This window comes from Lissotriton helveticus, chromosome 10 (assembly GCF_964261635.1).
Source record: "Lissotriton helveticus chromosome 10, aLisHel1.1, whole genome shotgun sequence".
NCBI classification, from domain to species: domain Eukaryota; kingdom Metazoa; phylum Chordata; class Amphibia; order Caudata; family Salamandridae; genus Lissotriton; species Lissotriton helveticus.
Window position 1 is genome coordinate 674,844,667 of NC_136071.1, and position 26,042 is coordinate 674,870,708.

Genomic DNA, 26,042 nt, shown 5'->3' on the forward strand with positions numbered 1-26,042 from the left:
CAGGACAGAACTTGGAGAATCAGACACAAAAGCCTGGCATTCTAAGTCTCAAAAACAAAGAAATCCTGAAAGGACCTTGAAAAGATAACCAGGACACCGGCTGAGAACCAAAGAACCCTGAACGTTCAGATCAAGGAATTAAGGATAGAATCCTGAATCATCAATAGAAAAAGCAGTTAAAAAATCATGAAGTCAAAAATGCAACTTCAGGAATGACCAAACCCTTGAGAGTGTGAATGGCTTCTCATCTCCCCCTTCAATTGAAAGTGGCCAGGCTTAACAAGATGCCATCTTGCAGAGCAGCACAAACCATTGCCAGCATGTAAGAGACAGCCCAGACACCGCTCAAGATGCACCAGCTCTCAAAATGGACCCCCTTGTTTGCAGACACCCATAGAACTGCTGGGCAGCAGTCATATGTGAAAAGGCCACATTGATGGATTTATGTACTTATGACTACTTCCTCTCCTGGTGTTTCGGACATCAACCAGACTCTCTAGCTACCTCTCTCTCCTGGGATTTTTTTTCAATCTGACTCCAGGTGTAATCCATCTCCTTGCATCAGCCTTGAGGCCTCTTGGCCTTCGTGTTTTCCTTTTTCCTGGATTCCAGATCCGGGCTTTCCTGGTGATGTTGGCTCCAAGCTTGCTGAGGGTGTGACCTATCCAACCCCAGTGTCTTTTCATTATTTCTTCATTAGCAGGTAGATGTAATGTCTGTTGCCATTGGTATTTGTTGCTGATGGTATTTGGCCAGCAGATATGGAGAGTTTTCCTCATGCAGGTGTTAATGAAGGTCTGGACTTTGTTGTCGGTGGTCACTGTTGGCCTCCAAGTTTCTGCTCCATACAGAAGAACCGATTTTATGCTGCTGTAAAAGAATCTTGATTTCGGTTTGCAGGTTAGGTCCTCATAGCTCCATATCTTCTTTAGCTGAATGAAGGCAGCCCTCACTTTGCCAGTTCTTGCCTTCACATTGCTGTCTGTGCTGCCCTGTTTGTCTACACCAATGCCCAGGTGGGTAAAGGCATCAACCTATTACAGTGCATCGACTGCAAGAGTGATTGCAGTTGTAATGACCCTGTTAGCCTTCAACATCTTGGTTTTTCCCCTGTTAATGTTGACCTTCTCTTGCCTCTGCAGATGGGTGTGGGAGAGTAGTAGTGCTTAAGTTGAGCCGGTGGGTTCCTGTGCGCAGCACAAGTGCTTAATTGTCAACACCGGCACTTATGACGGCTGTTAAATTGTGGCGTTGTTTGAGTAGTTTAGACATAAGCAGAACAACAATCATTTATTAATTTCAATACAAAACTAATACCTGAAGCCTAAGCCATCCTTATAGCTTTGGAAACCTTGAAAAGTTTGAATTGTCACACTTGTAGTAGGCAGGGGCGGTGGGTGACATTTGAAAGTGGTGGGGCGCAAAGAGATTTGCATACAGCACCGTAGCGAGCGAGCGAAGCGAGCGAGCCCGAACCCCAAAAAGGGGGAACATTTTGAAAAATCGTGCATTTTCAAGCAAATTTGAGAAAGCAGGAAGGTTAATAAAGCAATTGTGAAAGTGCAGTTATTACATTAATAGATGACATAACATAGGTAGCTGCTTCCTATTACACTGCTTAATTCAGACTATAAGACTTTCATGAAAATCTCAGCTCTAAGAGTAGAAGAGTTGCACAGCAGTTGGGAAACAGCCTTCATTTCCATTCTTAACACTAAAACATAGATTCAGTGGCGTTGCTCCATTCATGATATGTGCAATGTTCTCTAAAAACGCACATCATTCAAATGTGATGTTGCACATATGCAAAATGAAAACTAGTCCTGCACCTATGCATTAGGAAATCGTGCTATTCCTGACCTGTTATCGGTGGCGATTTACTTGCCAGAACAATGGAGGACGGTGGCTAGGTGAAAGAATTAAGAAAAAAAACCGTGATGACGAATTGGTCTTTCACTACCGTGATAAGATTCAGAGTGCATCACTCAAAGCTTGAGTATAATGTCAAAAATTTGCATTACCGAAAATCCGAATTTTTATTACATTCACTCCTTTTCAAAGTATCTAGATGTATCACAATGTACATACCTTTCCAATTCATAACAAACCCAAATGTGTCACTAGATTTCTCTATTCATGCATGTGCTCCGGTACAACCTTCTTCTTTCATAGAAACAAACATAGGATAGAACATTGTACTGCAATGTTTCAATGCTACAGAATCTATGTCCCTGTTGAACCCGAACCTGTAGTGCTCATCCTGATGCATAGGCATAGCAAATGTCTACAGAGCAGTTGTTACACTCCGGCTTAGTCCTAAATTTTGCTTGTGGAAAACTCTCCCTGTGCATGCCTATGCATTTATGTATGTATGTTAAGGCCACTCAATCACCTGTTATATAAGTTTCCTTCAAACTGAAAACCTCCGATATTGTGGGACCAATCCCCGAAATGTGAACACATATGTAATGAAGCACATTAAAATGGCCCTTTGTGATCCACAGAGCAAAGGCCTCAGGGAGGTTTGACCACTACCTAGAAGATAGCGTTCGCCTGGCCCATCGAAACAAGTTGCCAATTAAACAGGCCATCAAGGAAAGGTTGTGGTCTTACTGTGTATGTCCCCATTTTGTGACAGGCGTCAGTCCATTTAGATTGCTAAGAGGAGGGGGACCATCCTCAGATATATAACTTTGTTGGCTTTTGAACAAAAGTCCTAACAAAAATGACATTATGACATCTTAAAATGATGTCCCCATAACGAAGAGGGTAGAAGCAAAACAAACCAAATCCAAAATGAGATATGGCCAAGTATACAGAGCAAAGCTGCCAGAGTTGAGAGCAGGAGATGTACGCTTAAGGCTTCCTGTGAGGGTGGAGAATGGGACATTCCAAATATTCTTACCAAGGAAAACTGTAAAAGCAAACAAAGGAAGCTTAATTACATAAGATGACAAATGACAGAGAGTAACAAATGATTGTCAAACTGCGAGTGACAATGTTAAGGTTGCAAGAGGATAGGGCCCACCACTGAGTGTGGGTGCGTGGCAAGACTTCTTGTTAGCTGTCCTGCTGACATGCATTATTCAGGCATGTATCTCTGTCGGCTCACAAGCGGCCAGGCAGATCTTCCTTTTGAACCGGTTTCTTGTAAATTAATCCAGCCCCATTCAAGTATACACACATTGGCGTTGTGCCCTAAAAAACAGACCTCGGGGAGAAATCTTCCTGAAAGTGTTTACAGCGCTGAGTTTCCTTCGGCGAAAAAGTGGCCTACATTTAATGTAATCCGATTAAATCTTTGTTTTCGATCACTTGAGTGAAAAATCAGCTCTCCGTTTAGACCGTGCTTGGTGAAGGGAAAGAATGTGTGGGGCCCTTTGTGCAAGGGAGGGTGCCTTTCACGCACAGCACAGGTTCGGGTCAGGGACAGGGTTGACGTGACTCTGCAATGCATACGCACAACAACCATATATTCTGCAACCAAGCGCCAACCCGCATTTACTCACGAGGCACCGGACGTAATCATTTACAGTGCAGGCTTTTCATGTTTGGCTGCTGCTCACCTCAGTCCTGAATTAGCTTGTTTAAAGACTGACTCACTCTTTTCTTACAGCGTGCAGTGTAATACGAGCATTTCGGTTGCCTGCCCAAAACTATACCTGGCCTGTGTGGGCAAACAGCGGGCCTTGCCTTCCTTCCAAGAGAGGCACTCCCAAAACAGGCCGCAAACAGTAGCAGCAGAGAGCCTAAAATCCCTCACAGGCCAACGTGTTCCACAAGAGCGCCATTGTGCTGCTCTGCCTAAAACTGGTTTAAAAGAGACAGCCCTTCAGTCAGAAGCAAGACAGCTTCACCTTCGAGGCATAATGAACTTACAATATGAAGTGTAAAGGGACATAATGCAATAATAAAGCAAAATAAGACGCAATACATAACTAAAAATACCATACAAAAACCGTTTCCACAATTACATGTTTAACAGTACGAAGGGACAGAATACAATATTGCGTGCTACTGTGCTTTATATTGTATTCTGTCCACCTGTCCACAGTAATTTACTTAGTCATCGTAGCCTCTCTATGCACTGACATCCGCCCGAGTACATCACAATTCACGATCACGACGTGACTCTCCGAGTCTTTCCATACTTTTATTTTCCATTCCAATCGCGCCGTTTCCGTCATGCACGCTTTTATTTATTGTAGGGGTATTACTTACAGATCTCAGGTGGGTCCCGCGTCAAGTATGGGCAAAGCTCCAGACAGTAAATCAATGAAGTCGGACGTCTGCTGCTTGCTGCTGCCTGCGCGCCCGTGGCGACTCGAGCCCCGGGCCTAGATCTAGAAACTACTACTGAAAAGTAAAGTCATGGCGCGCGCATGTCCCGTCCGAATGGCCAATCACTGCATGACTTCACATGCTGAAGTCACAGTGATTGGCCAGGGGGGCACAGTGAGTACTCGCCCGGGCACCTTTGAAACCCCGGGGGCTGCTGCGGCCCGGCTAAAGCAGCACCCCTTCGGTCCCTCTACCTAGTCAGGTTACCAGCGCGCATGCTCGGGCTAGGTGCCACCAACAATCCTCATGCGCAGTACTGCTGCTGGCCTGCTGCAGGCTGTCACTCAAGCTGCAGCAGGCCAGCCAGCCCCACCCCCTGCGCACTCTCCGGATTCAATCAGGTATGTCCCGTATTGAAGCGCTGCGCTGCGGCGCTTATTAAATATTGTGCTGCTGCATGCAAAATTCACAAACATATTTTAGCGGTGCGTCCAGGCTTAGTGGGGCTACGCCCCTACGCCCCAATGGACGCACCGCTGCTGGTAGTAGGGTGATGGTTAGTAGTTGTGTAGGTCCTGTCATTGACAGCACTCAGCAGGGTGTCATAAGCCACTTACCCGGATCCCAAATCCACGGCAACACTAGTTTCCGAATCCTCCTGAGACTTGCCCTCGGTTTACAAGAGGAGACACTGCTCCAGTGCAACCCCCAGGGGGAAGGGGGTTGGGATGGAGTGAGCGTGAAGAGTCAAAGATGCTGTGACTTGTTTACTCAACAGCAACACTGCATCAAGTATTCACACCAGTCTGATGAATGGTACTGGCAGTGGTACCTATAAACTAACAAATAATAACGATTAGGGTAGTATTGACTCTATCTCTGAATGTATCAAATCACAAAAGCTTTTCACATCTCAACCAACCTTTAGTTTTATTGTTGTGTTGTTTTTATTTAGATTGTCTGTAGAGGTTCCTTTATCAAAATTGTCAAAACTGTAGTGAGTATGATTTCAGCATATAACCCCGGCCAACAGTATGTACAAGTTGAACAAAAACACTGGTTACATTTGGTTGCAGCAGGATGTTGCGACTGAGCTCAGCGCATTGTAAAATTAAGTCGGTTAATGCATTTCTCCTTTTCTTTTCCATCCAGGTGCAAGACTAATGCAGGGCGTTTTTTGCAGTGAGGTCAAAGTGGGAGGACCAAGGGAGCTGGCAAGACAGAGTCCTGGAAGCCAGGAAACAGGTAAGTGACAGGCGTAGAGGTCAAGTGACGGGAAGGAGTGCAGCGGTCTTTAAATAAGACTGCTTTAGAACGTTCATAAAGGTCACATTCTAATCGTTTGTAACAAGGAGCAGGTGCAGAGAATTAACTTGATGAGGATGCCTTCTAGAAGGTGCTTTAGAATGCCCACAGAAGTTGAGTTCTAATTGCTTATAGCAAGAAACAAGTGCAGATGATAATTTCATGAGGCTGTCTTCTAGAAGGTGTTTTAGAATGTTCACAACAGTTGTGCTCTAATTGTTTATAGCAAGGAACAGACACAGAGGATTCATTTGATGAGGCTGTCTTCTAGAAGGTGTTATAGAATGTTCACAAAGGTCGCATTCTAATTGCTTATAGCAAGAACAGGTGCAGGGGATTAATTTGATGAGGGCTTTCTACCGAAAGATTCACATGAAGTTATCTATGCCTTTTACTTGATGCTTATTCTGGTGGATTTTCTGGATGTTTCCATGGTGCTTGAAATCTGACCTTGCATAGTAAAACATTTGTAAAAGCTATTAAGCCTTTTCAAACAAACCGGGAAACACCAGCTGTGGCTAGATATTACCAACAGAATGTAATATGGTTAAAAGTCAGGGTACAAGACGTTTGCTAATTCATAAATGTTGGGAGGAGTGATATGAGTCAAGCCAGTATATTGTGATAGTCAAGAGAGGTAAGCTGTGGTAGTAATCCTGGCACGGGGCAGTGGGTGGTACAAGCTGTGATTGCCTCCTGATGAGGGCCCTGCCACTTACCTTTTTTACAAATGAAGAACTGGAGAGTTGGGCAGGTTGTCTGCAAAATCCAGTTCAATGAGCTGTGACCAAGGTGTCCACTGGCTTCCATATTTTCTCCTTGCTGTGGACAGCTTCATGATCTAATCTATGGCCAAAAGAAAGAGAAAAGGCAAGAGCAAACAACCGTGGTGGACTCTGGTCCTCACTTGGAAGGCTTCCATGAGTTGGCCTCCATGGATTATCTAGCAGGTCATTACCTCATAAGAGTTTCTGAAGATTCTCCCACACCTTGGTGGTGGAAGAGTTTATAAAGGGTTTCTCTGTCCATGCTTTTGAATGCCTTATCGTCATAGTCCAATGAAGTTGACATAGAGGTGGAGTTCAATAACATCAACTGCTCAACGATGTTGCATAGTGTTGCAATCTGTTCAGGATGACTCTATTGAACACTTTGCCTGGGGTTGATAGAAGAGTTTCCTCTATAGTATGAACAGTTACTCAGGTCACCTTTCTTTGGGATCTTGATGATATAGCCTTCTTTCCAGTCTGATGGCAACATTTCCTCTTCCCAAGATCCTTCCAAACATGTGGTAGAGCATGTATACTAATTTTTTAATGTCTGCCTTCAGTGCCTATGCAGGAATGTTGACGGATCCTGCTGCCTTCCCATTTCTCAAATGTTTGAAGGGCTGCTGTATTTCTTTCTTGGTTGGTGTGCTGCTGTTGATTGGCAAGTCCGTGTTAGCTGGCTGCATATCAGGTGGAAACTACAGCACAGACTGGTGCAGCAGTTCTTCAAAGTGCCCCACCCATCTTCATTATTGGCATTTGTCACCCATGGTTGTCTACCAAGTTTTGTTTATAACATGTCTTTCCAGCTTGCTGTATCTGCTAGAGAGCTTTCTTGTTAAGTTATAGAGTGTTTTCAAGTGTCCATGGCTTCCTGCTTCCTGGGCTTTTGTGCCAAGACCACAAAAGGATCTTCGCTTGTCTATTCTTAATCTTATTTTTGATTCTGTGATGGTTTTGGTGTACTCGCATTTAGCTTTTGCTTTTTATGCTTTTGTTCGGCTGGCGGCGACTGCAGCTTTCTTTATCTTTCTCTCTTGGGTTTTGCAAAGAGTCTCAGTGGAGATCCATTCTTTATGCTGGTGTTTCTTGGGAGCCAGAACCTCTTGCAGATTGACGTCACTGTTTCTTTCATCTTTTCCCACTGACTTTCTACTGGGTCTTTGTCATCAGGACAACAAAGTTCCCCTACATTGATGGAACTACTCACAAAGTGTAAGCCGGAAATGCTAGCTTTACAATCACTGGACCCCAGCAAGAATCACAGCATGGAAAGCACCCACACTCAGGGAGAACGAAGTGTAGATAGGGTCCTGGGAAACATTTATGGTGGCTACACCAAAACATGGAGAAAAGAGGGAATATGGGCCACAGATAGCCACAAACAATGCTCAAGTCAACCCCAGCACAGTTCCTCTAGAAGATATCAAACACAGTGCTTGTATTTGAGCTATGCCCCTTTATTTAATGTGAATATAATTTAGGTTACCAGTCATTAAGGAAAAATTAGCAACTGTCATAACTGTTGCTCTAGTTTGTGGTTCGAATGCATGCACACATTGCCTTTAATACCAAATTCAACATATATTCACAAGCACCATGTCTCATTTTAAAATCACCAAAGGCTCATATTTTCTGAACCTAAATGACATGTGGCTGTTGTTGTTTTATTTGTCTGCTCCTGTGATGCTTTCTGTTATCATGTGTTGTATTCGACTTTTAACCAAGAATTTAATAAGTATTTTAATTGTCATGAAGAAGGTGGTTTCGAAAAAGTGTAGCCACCAAAACATGTTAACGAGTGCAATAGGATAATTTCTTGCCACATTCGATTTTTAAATTGTATAAAATGTATAGGGATTCAATATCTGATGATGTGTAATAGAACGTTCTGTTATGTTAACGTCCTCAGGGTCGGTTTGTGGAATAGTATGCCCACCTCTAGATCGAGTCAACGCCTGAATAGCCGTAATGGCACAGAGCATTGAGAGGATCAAGTGAGGGGAAAAGATTAAAGAATCAGGGAAGGAAAGGAAGGGGACAGCAGGGAGGGAGATCTGTAAAGGAAATTATAACTCTTATAGATGTGTAGAGGTGTCTGGCAGTGTAGGAATTGTTGCGGTGTGACTAAGTATACCTCTAACAGTGCATCACAGGGGAAGAGTGTAACCATACACCTCTAGTATACCCCTGTTAAGTGGAAGAGGTAAATACATTAGTTAGCACCTATACACAATGCAATACACGCTGCCACCTTTTGTAATATCTATTTCCAGAAAAAAAAGAAACATGCGAAAACCCTTGATACTGTAGTTCAATTATTCTCCCAAATAATGCCTCTTAGATGGGTTAAAGGGGATAATCCAAAGTATGTGAGATGAATAACCACAACGGGTAATGTGCACCCTGCGCACCCCGAAAACCCCGTCAGGGTAATCTCCGTTGGCCGAAAATACCAACCGGGCCAAATCCAAAGTCAAAATGGTCACACAACCTCCTCCACGGTAACAGCCGTTACCGAGTATATCCAAAACGAATAACAAACAATGAGCTCAGCGATCCTGCTGAATAGCGCTGTGGTGCCAGGCACCCTTACCGCACCAGAAACACCAAGTACTCCAAACGCCGCAATCAAAACTCTGGAGGAATTCCCGACACCGACAGCAGCTGCTGGCTGTCTTTAATGTGTTCTTGTGCGATCGCGGAGTAACGCGAAGGATCACGGGAACTGTAGTTTTCGGCCCAGGGCATGCCGGGAATCGTAGTTCATTCAGTCGCGATCGTGACAGTACATCCCCCCTTTCAACAGAGGAGGTCACAGACCAGGTTTAGAGGGGCATCTCCTATGGAAGGCAGAGACCAAAACCGGGGCGTGAATCCCCAGAGCAGGTTCCCACGAATTTTCTTTGGGCCCATACCCCTTCCATGACACCAGATACCACAGTTTACTCCTACGATGCTTGGAATCCAATATTCATCTAACCTCATACTCCGGTTCTCCCTGCACCAACAGAGGAGGTGGACGATGCTTGCCCTTTGAGCGTGAAGGTTTCAACAATGAGACGTGAAACACCGGGTGAATGCGTAAATGGGAAGGGAGCTTCAGCTTCACCGCAACCGGGTTCACGCGTTTCAACACAGTATAAGGCCCAATGTACCTAGGGTTGAAAACACTGTGTTTCCTGAAGCGTAGGTTCCTCGTGGATAACCACACCTCATCACCCTTGCAGTACAATGGACCTTGTCTCCGATGTTTATCAGCAGCAGCCTTGTACCTGAGTTTCACCGCCTGCAACTTATCCTGTGCTTTGGACAACGTTTATTTGATGTGTTCCACTCTTTGAGCCACTTCCGGAAGGAGAGAATCAGCCTTCGGGTGCACAAAGGGAAGAAACCGGGGGTGTCTGCCATACAAACAGTAGAAAGGTGTATTCTTGGTGGAACTGTGTGTGGCATTGTTGTAAGCCACTTCAGCCAACCACAAGTAGTCCACCCAGTTCTCCTTGCTGTTATCCACATAGCACCTCAAATACTGCTTAAGAGTCTGATTCAACCGCTAAGTTTGGCCGTCTGTTTGCGGGTGAAAACTCGTGGAAAGGGCAGTGTCAATATGTAATGAAGAACACCATTTCTTCCAAAACTGGGAGGTGAACTGCGAGCCTCGGTCTGAGACTATGATACTCGGCAATCCATGTAACCGAACCACGTTGACCATGAGTAGAATAGCCAATTGACCCGCCGAAGGCACCTGCTTGCAGGCCACAAAATGCCCCATCTTAGACAGGTAGTCGACCACCACCATTATTGCCGTACATCCCCGGTCAGCAGGAAGACCCACAATGAAGTCCACCGATATCCGATCCCAAGGGATCGAGGGAGTAGGGAGAGGCTGCAACAAGCCTTGCGGCCGAGAGTGGTCAGATTTCATGCTTGCACATTGCGCACAGACGGACACCCATCGCCCAACATCAGGTCTCACAGAAGGCCACCAGAACTGCCGCAGCACACGCTCCAGGGTCTTGGCACACCCCAGGTGACCCGCACACGGTGACTCATGGCACCAAACTTAGACTCTTTTCCTCAAGGCCAACGTAGGTACCAACAATCTGTTATTAAACAGTGGCAGGTCCCCATGCAACTTCCATTCCGGGTGTATACCAAGCCATGTCCTCCAAACGAAGGAGTCAACCCCCTTCTTGACATCCCTCAGGAACGTATGAGGCTGCATAGCACATACCACTTTGTCCGGCTCCACAATACTAGCCTTGTCCCTCTCCCCACACTGGGTGACCGTTGACTGGCGTCCGCCTTCCAATTGTCCGCACCTGGGCGGAACGTGATGACAAAATTAAAGCCAGAGAAAAACATCATCCACCTGAGCTGCCTAGGCGTGAGATGACGAGCGGCAGACATAAATTGTACATTTCTATGGTCGGAGTAGACCGTCACCACATGACGGGCTCCCATGAGGAAATGCCGCCATTCCTGAAACGAGTCCCGAATGGCCAGAAGCTCTTTCTCAGCAATGTTATAGTTTCTCTCGACAGGATTCAGTTTACGCGACATATACGCCACCGGATGTAGCTGACCCGTATCCGCATGGCGTTGAGACAGGATTGCCCCAATCGCCACATCCGAAGCATCCGCCTCCACAACATAAGGTCTATCAGGATCTGGAGGGGCCAATACCGGGGCTGACACAAAAGCGTCTTTAAGAGCAGTGAAAGCAGCCTGAGCGTCATCAGACCATACAAACACGCTCGCTTTCCTCAACAGCTGAGTGATAGGCGCCACCAACCGGGAGAACTGATTGATGACACGCCTATAAAAATTGGCAAATCCGATGAAACATTGAATATCACGGACATTACATGGAACAGGCCAATTCCGAACAGCCGCTACCTTCCTTTCTGCCATCTCTTGGCCATCAGGACTCAGCATTACCCCCAGAAATTCTACAGTACGAACATGAAAGTCACATTTACTGAGTTTGCAGTAAAGATTGTTAGCCTGCAAAATGGTGAGCACTTTTGCCACGTGCTGACTGTGCAGATCCTCCGAGTCCGAGTAGACCAGGATGTCGTCTATGTAGACGATCACATACCGGTCCAAGATTTCCCTAAAAACGTAATTTAAAAAGAATTGAAAGGCCGCTGGGGCGTTACAGAGCCCGAAAGGCATCACTCTGTACTCGAATAGCCCATAGCGAGTCTTGAATGCGGTCTTCCATTCATCCCCACTACGCATGCGGACCAAATGGTAGGCCCCTTTCAGATCAAGTTTTGTGAACACCGTCGTTTTTTTCACTTGCTCCAACAAAACACTGATCAAGGGTAGAGGATACCTATTTTTCACAGTGATGGCATTTAACGCCCTAAAGTCCACACATGCGCGTAGCTCGCCATTAGCTTTAGGGATGAAGAAAAGTGGCGAGGCTGCTGGAGATTTAGATGGACGTATGAAACCCAGCCCCAATAGTTTGTCCAAGTACTCACGAAGGTGTAAGTTCTCAGGCTCCGTGAGAGCATAAATCCGCCCACAAGGTACTGCAGCTCCCGGGACCAAATCGATCTGGCAGTCATACTGCCTATGGGGGGGGGAGCTCCTCAGCCTGTACCTCATTGAACACCTTGCCAAAGGACTGATACACCGCAGGAAGTTGAACGCATTTTTCTGCGGCCGTGGCAATACAAGACCCACCAGACAATGCTTGAACGGGTTTCATAGGTCCCTTATGACAATGATTCAAGCAATACTCTGAACCCACATGAACGGTTCTGGTGTCCCAATTTATACTAGGGTTGTGTTTTTCCAGCCAAGGCAAGCCAAAGATTATACCGTATTGAGGAGCCCTTATAACACTAAATGCAAGAAACTCAGAGTGTGTGTCCTCTAGTAACACCTCAATTTCTTCTGTGTCATAGCTAATGGGACCCATACTAAGTTTCCTCCCATCCACAGCATACACGTCTTCAGGCCTCTCTTTCTGCACTAGAGTAAATCCCATGCGTTGGGCTTCCTGTATATCAATGAACATACCAGTTGCCCCTGAGTCCACCATAGCTGAAGTGACTACAGATTCACCGGCCAGCATTAACACAATGGACACAAACAGATGATTCATTACCCTATTCATTCCACCACTTAAAGAAGGGACATGCATAGGACTCCAAGAAACCCCTTCCTGTTTCCCAGAGTCAATCAGTTTTCCGTCACCTTTTCTGTATCAGCGGAAGCCACTCGGTTACCGCGAAAACGGTTTGATTTTGGCTTTGTTGGGCATTCTCTCACATAATGGCCCTTTTTCCCGCAATATAAACAAAGGCCTTGTTTACGTCTAGATTCTCTCTCAGCCGGTGTCAAAGCTGTTCTCACCGCCCCTATCTCCATAGGTTCAGAAGAGGAGGCCTGATTCCCTTCCTTGGTAACATGTGTCTCAACCACTGGTTTCCTACGGTTTTCGCCTTTCCTCTCACCCAGTCGATGATCTAACCGCAGGGCTAAATTAATTAAACCATCACATGTAGTGGGTTGAGGATCGATTTGTGCTATGACATCCTTAAGTTCATCATTCAACCCTTGATGAAACAAAGAAGCCTGTTTGTTCTCGGGCCAGATGGTTTCTGCCACTAAACGCCTGAAGGCGTTCAAATATACAACTAGGTCATTTTTACCCTGCCGTAATCCCAACAATTCTCTATCTGCTGTGTAGGAATCAGCCCTTCTATCAAACACTCTAAGGAATTCAGTTTGGAAGGCTTCCCAATTGTGTAATAAAGGATTATTGCGATGAACCAACAGGACAGCCCATTGTGCAGCATTGCCCGCTAAATACGAGATCAGAAAGGCCACCTTGGCCTGATTGGTAGGGAATGCTTTAGGCTTACAGGAAAAATGTAGAGCTACCTGAGTGAGGAACACCTGAACCTTGTCTGATTCCCCATGAAAACGTTCTGGTGACGCTAATGGAATAGACACAGGCATCTCTAGTACCACCGGCTGCGGTGGAAGAGCAGCCCCTGCGTCAAATGGATTGCGCTGAATGCCATCCAAACGGGCCCTCAGATCCACATTCTCCAACCGAGAAGCGGAGAATTCCAACTGTAAGCTACCCAGAGCCTCTATCACATCTTCCAATGTGGCCATACTTGCACAACCCGACCAGGAGGACTAATATTTGTAGGTCGGGAATTCTGTTATGTTAACGTCCTCAAGGTAGGTTTGTGGAATAGTATGCCCACCTCTAGATCGAGTCAACGCCTGAATAGCCATAATGGCACAGAGCATTGAGAGGATCAAGTGAGGGGAAAAGATGAAAGAATCAGGGAAGGAAAGGAAGGGGACAGCAGGGAGGGAGATCTGTAAAGGAAATTATAACTCTTATAGATGTGTAGAGGTGTCTGGCAGCGTAGGAATTGTTGCGGTGTGACTAAGTATACCTCTAACAGTGCATCACAGGGGAAGAGTGTAACCATACACCTCTAGTATACCACTGTTAAGTGGAAGAGGTAAATACATTAGTTAGCACCTATACACAATGCAATACACGCTGCCACCTTTTGTAATATCTATTTCCAGAAAAAAAAGAAACATGCGAAAACCCTTGGTACTGTAGTTCAATTATTCTCCCAAATAATGCCTCTTAGATGGGTTAAAGGGGATAATCCAAAGTATGTGAGGTGAATAACCACAACGGGTAATGTGCGCCCTACGCACCCCGAAACCCCCGTCAGGGTAATCTCCGTTGGCCGAAAATACCAACCGGGCCAAATCCAAAGTCAAAATGGTCACACAACCTCCTCCACGGTAACAGCCGTTACCGAGTATATCCAAAATGAATAACAAACAATGAGCTCAGCGATCCCGCTGAATAGTGCTGTGGTGCCAGGCACCCTTACCGCACCAGAAACACCAAGTACTCCAAACGCCGCAATCAAAACTCTGGAGGAATTCCCGACACCGAGAGCAGCCGCCGGCTGTCTTTAATGTGTTCTCGTGCGATCGCGGAGTAACGCGAAGGATCACGGGAACTGTAGTTTTCGGCCCAGGGCGTGCCGGGAATCGTAGTTCATTCAGTCGCGATCGTGACACGTTCTTATCATATTTAACTTGGTGTATTCAATGTAGTCTTTTTGTTTTTTGTGTATGTTTTTGTTATACCTGCTTCTTAGCCACTCAGCCAGTATGAGTGTGCTGTGTGGAATGTTGGTGCATGGTGATGCGTTGGAATTTTAGGGTGCCTGTGAGGTGCTGGAAGATCAGTTGGAGTAGGGGCTGAGTAGCAGGGGGGCCTGCCCCTGGTGGGGCTTACTTTAGAGCTTATTATTGGAGCTTATTTTTTACCTGCAACTATGATAAATAAACGATCATACAGAACTTACACCTCGGCTTCAAGACTTCATCTATTTACAACAGTTTTGTACTTTTGGATGTATATAATTCATGAACTATATGTGATTATATTTAATAAATAATATATTTGTGTTTATTTGTTTGTTGAGCAGAACTTTTTGCACAGTTTGCACTTATGCCAATTCCCAATCAATCTAGGTAAAATGTATTGTTGTTCTAATCTTAAGTACAGGGCAATTCTGCTCCTGTTACTAAACGTGTACTTTAGAAATAGCCGGTTGCTATGCATGGTCTTACTGAGAGCCTGCAGCATGAATACTGGAATCTAAGCCTAGTTATTCGTTAGTACTGAATCACAGTCATGGAAAACAAAAATGGGTTTCCGCTGTTGCAATGTCTCAGGGAAATCCAGGCTAAGGTTACAGGGTTTAGAGTGCATACTGTCAAGATTGAAGGAAGAGGGCAACGGCAGAGGGAAGAGGGTGGCTAGAGGCTAATTATGATTGTTTTTAATATTTGGGTAAGGAAAGAGAGATGGATTAAAGAAAGGGGGAGGTGGTGGGTGGCAGGACACCAGGATTGTTTAAATGTGATAGGGAGGTGATGGTAAATGCGGAGGGTGGTGAGGGTAGGCGGCAGGACATCAGGTAATTTTTTTTAATACTTGGGGGTAAAGGGAAAGGTTACGCTGAGGGAGGAGGAGAGTGGCAGCTTGACAGATTCTCTTTTATTATATTTGGTTGTGTGGTAGGGGAGGAATGGCCAGAGAGTGGTGGGGGTAGTGGTAGGGTACAAGGTGTAATACAGGCGGGTGAATGAAGTAGGCATGGTCATGATGTGTATGCTCTCCTGTGACTCCTCTACCCATGAACAGCTGTTGAAATCAAGGTCAGATGATTATGTTTTGTGGGGCCATACATAGCATAAAATTGTAGACTGATAACAGTGAGTGAGATCACAGACAACTCAAGCGTTAGCCTTGTGATACATTAGATGTTACTAAGAACCTCAAGATGAAGAATCCCCTTGAAGAAATCTCTTGAAGTTCTTCTTTGCTATGGCTATACAGTTATAAATGTTCCATTTTGCAATGACTCATTTACACTAACAATGACACTAGAATGTGTTGTGCTATAAGCCGACATTTTATACTGTAAAACTAATTCATAAGGAAGTACAAAGTAGTGTAAGTAGCCTATTGCTTGACTGGAACCACTTCATGCAACATTGAAGGTACTATAATACTAGATAAAAATCTGTTTCGTGTGTATGTCATCTCATTCTACACTGATACCAAGGGCAAACCGGACCCTACGGAAATTGAAAGATTTCCTGACAAATTATTACATTTAAATTAACCATGCCAATCAACCCAGAAAGATAAGCAGCTCAGTCAAACATACCTGAAATATTATGGCCTCTGACTGATCCCTACTAGTTTGTCAGAGGCACCAGCATTAGCACATGACTAACTTCTGGTGGTTTATTTTGGTCAGCGCCATGACACCCTACGGGGTAGTGTATGCAATATAAATGTAATCAGTCAATCAATTCAGAAATTCACTGTTTATGTATTAGTTCAATGCATTCACTTATTTGACTTCAGAAAGATAGAATAAGGAATTTAATATGACTAACATATGACTTAATCTTTCACACCCAACCTACTTTTTCTACAGCTGCAGCCTATTAAGAAATCTCCCTCTTTTGACATATTAATGGCACTTATTTTATCAGCCTGAGAAGAACAAAATGCTGGGATTTTTCAGATAGTCCTCCTATAAAGCCTCTACCAACATGTGGATAAATGTGACTGATGCATATATACGTGTCTGGTTAGTATCTCACTCATGCACAGATGTGTGTGCAATGTTTGTGTGGGACTGGGATTGAACCCCAATGAAGGAGGGTAAGATATCTAAGAGGGGTAATATTTCTGCAGAAGTGATACGGTTGCTATTGAAGGTTGCAACTTTCAGATCTACAAATGTAAAGCCTGATGCATATGCTGTTCGATTTAGCAAATCTGTTCCCATGACTGTAGGCAACAGGGTAGCTTGGTGGGTTAAGCTTTGATCTCTTTTTTTTGCCATGATCTTGAGACAGCACAGCGATTAAAACTATGCTATTTAACAACATTATTATGCATGGCTCCCATAAGAAGCCTTTATTGTTTACACCAGATTCTTAAATCTTGTAACTCGCTACTATGAGGAAGCAACAGTTTATAACAAAACTTGTTATCCACTGTCACTACGTTATAAAGGCATTTCAGGTCAGGCTGGCAGAACTCTGTGAGAGCCTGTCAGTACAGCGCTGCTTGTCTGCTTTGAATGAAAGTAGGAGCACAACTGTAGGAGGAGGAAGGAAGGCAGGGAAGGTGGTGGGGCTGGTTACAGTTGGCAGTAAGGTATTCTTTTTTGACATTTGGGCCACTGTGGAGAACATATGTTATCGTAATGAGGATACGGTTCTGCCTGCACACATTGCTATGTTAGCATAAGTGGATTAGTTGCTCAAACACCATTTTGCTGCTTTTGCACACAGCACTACATGTCTCCGTTTTTATAAAGACAAACTGCTTTCTTTCTTTCACATGAGAATGGTCTATTTTTCACATCTCTAGACTCACACTGCGACCTCATGTGTGCACAAAGTGTTCAAGGTTAAAATAACAATGTATGCTGTTGATGCAGGTTGATCAGCCCACGCTCTAGACACAACACAAACTCATCTGCTCACTTCTGAATTTCGGGTGCTTTTAATAATGCATTGCATGCATGAGATCAGCACTTGGAAGAAACCTTTCCATCAACAAAGAGCTGTGCTGATCTGGGATGCGATTCACTTCACCTAACTTTGGAGGTAGGGGGTTCCCCGTTTTAACCTAGAGATCTTCTATTATTATAATACCTAGCTCCCAGCAAGGGGAGGGTTGTACACAAGGCGCTATAGACCTGGTTCCACTATCATTATATTGTATTTTATGGAATTGTAACAATGCTGATTGTATTGATTGTATGCACCATTTTACTTATGTTAGCGAAGAAACTGCATCTTAGAGCACGTAGTTGAAATAAACATTTTAAACTATACTGTGTCTCTGATTACTCACGTTGTGGACATTTATGAGAATAAAAATGAAAGAGTGTTCTTGATTCCCACTCTTCCTGAGAGGTCCTAAAGTCGCTTGTTCTGGGTTGTCTAATCATTGGTAGCTTCGCTGTAGTATGGAGAACGAATGAGACACTGATGCTAGTCGGATAGGTGTTCTGGGCACAGAGGTGGGTTTTTGGTGCACCACAATACACTGAGGTCCTGGTTTCCTGCGCATAGTTCTGTGCATTAGCAGAATCCCTGCAACATTATATATGGCTCCCCATTACTCCTCTGACCCTGGTAGCAGTTGAAAGTGGGGGCAGAGGATTTTGGGGTTAATACATAAAATACAACTATAGATGGATAAAAAGTGAATTGCAGGAATGTTTCTCACCTCGGGGTACTGAGTGACATCGTAAACAACTCAAGCCTCACTCCTGTTACCAATCTGATGTCACTCAGAACTGCCTGATGAAACCATCCCCGTAATTCCTTGCTACTCATCTCTAATTCTAAATATTATTTTACATTCACAAGATCAAGGTCTATATTTATGTAGAATGCTCAAGTAAGTAATACTTAAGTTCTGCACAAGATCACAGTTGCACTGGAGGCTGGGCTACATGATTACTCAATCTGAGGACAGCTCTTTCCACTCTGCCACATGCCCTTATTGTGAAGGCTGCAGATTTGATTATTCCTAATCAATGACTAAAAGTGAATTGGGTGACGAAGTGAGCAATTATGCCTCCCAGCCACAACATAACATCTCATGGGCACAAAAGTTTTAAAATTATTCATGGAATGATTTGCTGCATTGAATATCTAGCTCGAAAGATGGCTCAGTGAGTTGAGCTGTCGCTCTTGAAATATTTTATCGGGGTGATTTTCACATACCATGCTCAAGTCCCATTGAGCCCCAATTGTTCTGAGGTAGAGAAATTCCTACTTTGAATTCTGAAAAGGTAATACCAGTTGGTTACAATGCTTAAAATGTAGAAGTGTGGTGTTTATAGTGTTTTAAATAGAAAGAAAACGATCATGTATATGTCATGCTAAGCTTAGAAACAAATTACCATGGAAATGCACAAATATTGGATTAAACCAAGATCGTTTTCTTGTTTCTTACTTGATGGTGTTCCTTCCTCTTTTTGTGTTGGTCTCGCCCCTGGAGAAAAGCTTCCTTATCATACTTTTGATTGAATGACTTGTATCCTGCTACAGTTTACATCAGCAAACTACCTTTTTTCCCTTCAGCACTCCTGGGAGTGCACTTGTCTTCTTGCTGTCTGCACAGTCTGCTCTTCCCCTCCCACATCCTGCCCTGTGTGGTCTCCATGTTTATGCCCACCCAGCTTGTCTGTTGCTTAACCCGCCTGTCTCTGCTTATGTTCCTGGATTTTTATCCAACCCATGAATCTCTCTGTTGCTCTCTCACACCGCCCAGCTTACTATAGTAACTCTTGACAAAGTACACTTGTTGTCTTGCTCCCCTACTGCATCACTGCTCTCACTGTTCCCATGGCTGATTTAGAGGGCCTGGCAGCTGCAGGTTGCTACCTTGACACTGCTTTTGCTCTAATGCATTTTTGTGCACCTCTTATTTTTCTTAATTCACCGCCCGCAGAAATGCACCATCTTGGAATGGTAAACTAAAAAAATCCTTAGTGACCACGCAAAGTCATGACATATGCCCGTTTTATTTTTTTAATTCTTTTCTTGAGGATGTTCAGCATTGGCAACAATCATATTTTTAAACTTTTTGCTGATGGTGTTCAAAATCATCAATAGACTTTGGCAAAGCCAAATGATAACTAGCGCCTTTCAAATGCATCACTTTGCCAATGCTTGTTTTTCTCATGTGGGTGTGGTAAATGGCAGTTTTATTTTGTTGAATTACCTTTCAGCTGCAGAGTGCCTGGGTAATATCATGGCTTTATGTCTACGATTTGCAATTCAAGGTCTTTTTCCAAATCCTGTCAAAGCTCTGAATAGCCCTTTTTTCTACACATAATCATGTCCAAATTCACATTTCCCACCAAATTCCACAATTCATGGCTAGGTCTGTATAAGTATAATTCTCAAACACAATATTCTTTCACCTTGTATTTTATTCAAATGTCTTAAGCACTGTCTAACCTGAGACAGAGGGATGTATTGACCAAGGGCACATGCAGAGTGGGCTGTGGTTGCAATAGAAATCCATCCCCACTAAATCCCTCAATTTGACTGACACATTAGTTTTCTGCAAGAACGGTACCTGCATCGAAGAAACCCTCACTAAGGGGCTTATTTATGAGCACCCTGAACTGCTGAACCGTAACTTTTTGTGTTTTCTATGAGGATACTCAAAGCCACTATGAGTGGCCTTGGATGGCCTCATAGAAATGGAGAAAGGCAAGGGGGGCAAATCCCTGCGTTGCCTTACTCTGCACTCTGGAGGTGTTCCATGGGTGTTATGGTGTGTTTTCCCATGCAGCATTCATGGATTTTTACACTGCCCCAGATTTACAGGATCATGTAAACCTGGGGAAGCGCCAAATCCTTACGCCTCCCGAGGTGAGGCGTAATAAGGAGAAAATACCTTTATTTCCCTTTGTTTTTTTCCTCTTTTTTAATGCAGCATACATAGAAAGAGGAAAACGCCTCTTAGGATTGATTTTATGCAGGAAAGTGCCCATTCCTGTAAAAGAAAAAAAACAATCCTGCCAACAACACAGGCACCCTTGCACCTTGGTGCTAGGCTGCCGAAACGGCGCCAGTGCAGGGGGAAAAGACAGGAATGCACCATATTATATAAATAAAGTGCATTCCTGCCCTTTCAGTTTGGCGTAGGGCAGCACAGCAAAGTGACCTGCAGCGCTGCCCTGCGCCAAATCCTTCCTAAGTGAGGGCCTATAAACGTAATCAAAGGTCATGTGAAGCCATTTGTTGTCATGGTTTCTGGATCAAATGTCATAAGGGTTAAAGGTCCCAGAGTCACATAGTCATCATAGAGGCAAAGGTTGTGGGGCGTCACTTTCGCTAACCCCAGCATTTTGGTGAAAGTAGTCAATAATGTCTTCCACTTGGACCATTCTGCCCGCCTCCTAAACTAGTACGTCCCCTTTTTGTGGCCTCTCCACCTTTTAAGGAAATGGGATACCCCAATGATCTGTAGGGCTTTGTTGCTTCGTAGGTAGGTCTGCTTTCTCTCTGCATGTTATATGCATACATACATACGAAATAGGCACAGCAGGTTACCCTGTAGAACTGGCATATCACTAACAAGGCACTCAACATTGAGAACAGCATAAACTATTTATCTGAGCGAGCAAAAAGAAGAGCATCCTCTTTTAAATTAGCCTCTGTGGGTATGTTTGTAGGTTTACTGCCTGTCTAGTGACAGCAATTAACGTCCTTACCATATGTTAGGCGATGCATATATTTATGCAATTTCCTCCACGCACCGCAAGGTGCACGGTTCACAAAAGGCTGCATTTTTCCTGAAGTGTCGTAATTGCGCAGGAAAGAAAGAAAAGCCATCGTTTCCCTCGCACTACATGGTTTTCATCTCCCGCGTGATCAGCTGTCACTGCGGGGTCTCATTACCAATGCACGGGACTCGGATCACTAGCTCACTGCATAAAAGAGCACGATCTCACCGCGCTGTGTTTTCCGATGCAGAGATTCAAACACACAGCCTTGGAAACAAACTCTGATCAATGCTCCCTACTTAATTAAACACAGGCGTTTAATAATTAAAAAGCTTTTGAAATTGAATCTGTCAGAATGAGGCTCCAGGGTCCTGCCCTTGCTGTCAGTCTTTTTTTCATCGTACCTTATGCGCACTGTGAGCCCACATGTTTATTTGCACACATGGGCAGGTCGAAATAACTGCATAAATGGTGAGGTATTAACCAACATTGATTTAATTCTTGCTACATGATATTTCTTAATCACAACAGTTCATGTACTGTACCCTGGCACTGAGTAACCCCTGGACAGATCCAGATTAGGTTATTTTTTGCTTTTATCAAACTCTTTGCCAGAATGTACGTTTTTAGTCAAGCAATCGAACACAGTCTAACCACTGCTGGTGCTTTTACAATGTTTGCCTCTAGTTCAGAAACAGATTTATCCTACCAGGTGACCAAATATACTGTACCCCATTTTAAACATTTCTTAAGTCATATTACATTTAAAAATATGAGCGATATTGTTATTTTATATTGTGTATCGCATCACTAAATGTGAACATAAAATTGTAAAGCTGCAAGTAAATGAATGAAACTATTAGATTTAGTGAAAACGGCGGTGTGGCAAAATGTGCAAAGTTGTCACTATACAAATATCGCTAGGCAAATTTACAGATATACATTAAATATCGGTGGCAAAATGTGTCTTGTTAATGGCACTGCCACTGTGCACAAGGACACACAAATTGACTCCCTAAATGCAAAGGTGTACATGCACATTCGTTCAAAAATGACATCGAGATTTTTGTTTCACTCCCACCTGGAGAATTGGTTAACCCACTCCATATCTTTTTGCAAATCAGCAGCAGTTTAAGCTTTACATCACTGCTCAGGACTGGAGTACTCGCTCGGGCGCATGGCCCTGGTCAAAACCTATTTCTGGGGGGGCAATGGGCAAACACGTATTACTGGGCCCAACTGTGGCTGTTTTCGTCTTTTACTCCTGCCATCCTGAAGCCCCTTTTTACTGTGGGCCTTGAGTAACTAGGCCAAATACTTTCCGTTCAGCACTTAACTATCAGAGGTAGTCAGGTAGAGCTGTCCAAGGCTCTTCAGGGGAACATATGGCATGTGTAAACTCATAACTGAAAATCCCCACAGTGACCCAAATAAGTCGATTGTCTGGTCCAGAACTTACTTTGTGTAATAAAGCAGTATTTCATATGCATGTAAACACCATACACTAAATAACCCCCACAGTTCATCTCCAAGGCTAGTGCCTTAGTGCAGAACAGAGCTGTATCATCCTCTGCGGTTCTTCTCCCCTCATCTTTTCCACCCTCACATTAAACACTACCCTGGTCGATTTTGGGAGATGACCCGAGGTGCGACCTGCACAAAAGATGCATATCAAAGTCTGGCTTTGGCCTTAAAAGTTCAGCCTCTCAGGTAGTAACCTCTAACCTGTGACAACTCTCAAAAACCCAACCGCGGTCTTCAGAATTGTGCCGAAATCGGGGGCATCTATGCTGTGCTCCAACAATGAGAAACGTGCATCTTGTCCTCCCGGGTTAGGCGGGGTTGGTGTGCTGAGGAGGTCAAAGACGGCTTCCAGGTGTAGCAGCTCCTTCTTTGCGATTCTCGCCAGTAAGGTGGTGAAGCCATGGCAGTGCGGCTTCTGGTCTTGTTCCAGAGTCTCGCCACTGGTCGCAGGGACTGCTCTGACACGCGAGATGGCCCAAGTGGTCCTAGTGGCCCCCAGCATCTGAGGGACACAGGCCCAAGCAATAGTCAAATGGGGTTGGATCGTCTGGGCATTGGCCCAAACAGTCTCAGCGGTCCCCTCCTGGCATACTGGGGTTACAGACATGGGTGATGGCCCCAATAATCTCCCTTGAAACAGGGCGATTGCCTCATCAGTCTCAGTGGCTCCCTTCTCTCATACTGGTTTACAGACATGGTCAATGGCCTCAATGAGATCAATAACACCATGCAATAGTCTGCAACTTATTGCCAGCCCTGAGAGGGGTTACCGGCTTCTGCAAGACAGTGAATGACTCCCGCAATACCAGTCCCAACTAAACTGGACACTTAACACTCTGATTACTGGGATCCATTGGCCAGGTCCCCACTGGGTCTCAATCCCTTCAGGCTCTGACCTCCTTTTCACAGGGCACACACATCTTGACAGGCATGCAGAAGGCTGGGGCTCCAGACTCATGGCAATTATTCTTGGCTTCCTGGATTAAGCACCCAGCTGGGAGACTAGCAGTTCTAGGTCCCCAGTCCTGGTTGCAGCAGCTCAAAGCCTTGGCAGCCTTCTTTCTCTTCCTTGACCGTGCTGTTGAACAACATCGGGGATTTAAATTCCCACCTTCATAGTCCAGACCCAGAGACATATATGATTTAGTGTCTTAGCTTCATTGAAATTCGGCTTGTGGGTTTGAGGTCCTTTGAAGTGCTCTCTCCACTGCATTGCCTCTGGTAAAGGGACAGACAATTGACCCACTATACAGGCAAAGGGAGTAAACAGTACCACACCTGGCTGTCAGCCTCCACTGAAATTTGCCACATAAAGGTTCAAAGGCCTACGCCTTGCTCGCCATCAAAATTCTCTTGTCCACCTTTCATGTCTAACCAGCTCCCTGTAATGAGCCCAGGTCCCTTTAACCAGTAACTCTTCCTAGAATCAAAGAGGCCTTTTGATGTGCACAGAGGATGATCCACATCTCCTTTCTGGAGGTTGCAGTCTCTATCTCCAAAAGCCTCTTCAAGCCCTGGGCTTCCAAAATGGAACCACATGCCTCCATGTTATGTACCACACACACGCATGTATTCCAGCATGCACACACAAGTATCACTCGTTGTCTTGTGATACACGCAATCCATGCAGGCCAAAGATGAGTTATGGACACAGCCACATAACTTTAGATGAGTGGGCCAGCAGCACTACTTTAGTGACACTTGCAAAAATGTCTGCCCACGCTACTGATTATTACTGAAGCCTAAAGGGGTATGCTGCCCCCGCCATGCTTGTGTCACTTAATTCCTGGTAGGGGCATAGAAGGTACGTCTTGCAGCATCCCTCCTGGTTTAACTAGACTACATTACAGTGAAACAAGCCTAGGCAATGGCACCTACACATGATACATGTTCGCCCATGGCCAAAAGTCAATATCAGGGGGTCCAGATATCCACCCAGTCACGGCAGGGGTCGACATGCAGGGGACTTTTTCATCCCAACAAACCTCAAGTTTGTCTCCCGAAATCCAATCATGGCTTCCTATGTCTTCCAAAGCTTTACATTTAGCTTTCAATGGAAAAACGATTCATAATGGCCTGTTTCACGAGCCTAGGGGGGGCAGGTTTCCTGCCGGATGTGAGGGCCCCTTCTGCATTTTGCTGTCCTCTGGAGTGACATAGTTTACAAAAACACTAGACTTGAATGTGACCCATAGTAATTACTAGAGGCTGAATTAATTCAAACATTCCACCTTTCACTTTTCTTTCTCATGTATGCCTGGATCATGATGGCTATACCCAGGCTTCGGTCCAGAAGGTCACTGTGTTATAGAGCAGCACCTCGCTGATGAGCTGCTAAAAGGCTGAAACTAGTCTTGGGTTGCATGTATTCGTGTTCAGAGGGGATTCAGCCTGGTAGTTCAGGCTGCACAGTTTTCATGGGCGTAGGACCAAGGGTGATTTGCTTAGGGTTACTTTCTGTGTGGATTTATGCACAATGAGCAAAAAGGAAAAGATAGGATGGAAAGTGGGAAGTGAGAAAATAGAAAGCATTCCATTATCATTTTATGTTACAACTTGTAAACATCTGGATAGGGTGGTTTTACCAATGGTGCCCTCAGTCTTGCAGGAAACCTCATGGTGGACTGTCTCTATGCACAGGCCAAGATTGTCACTTCTGCATTTAGGTCTTTCCTGTAATTTGGCTTCTTCTTTCCTAGGTGTCCTACAGGTTCTCAATTAAATGCTCACAAAATCATTAATCTTCTATAAATAATAGCACCTCGAACAGGAGGTATGCTAATGGACCTATGAGCTGCGTTTGCTATTTATTTTCCTAATGCACTGATATAAATTGCACATATCATTAGCCACATTTTAAGTCCAATGGACAGTCATTAGTGAATTTTGGGCACCCTGTTGGGACTTTAAGTGTATTTAGCAGTCTTGGTAGTTGTCTGTTCATGAATGTAACCAGAAATGATACTTCTTACAAAGTCTTGGGCTTTTAATTTGCAATGTAGTGTATACAGTAATCCGCGGATGATCTTTTCTCAGAAACCTTGCTTTGCTTCCTGACATGTTAGCTAGCTCTTTTGTCAGAATGTTTGGGGAACCTAAGGCACTGGTTTTCAAATCACCTTCTTGAGGGTCATTCTTGCATGGATCTGAGGCTGCTTTCAGGTTTACTCCCAAATATGGTTACCCGCCTCAATGGGGTGCAAGTTGTCCCACAGACTCATTTTGTCAAGTCCATTGTCTGATGAGGTGTTGAAATTATACCTCTTGGATGAAGGTAGGCAGGAAGATATGTTGC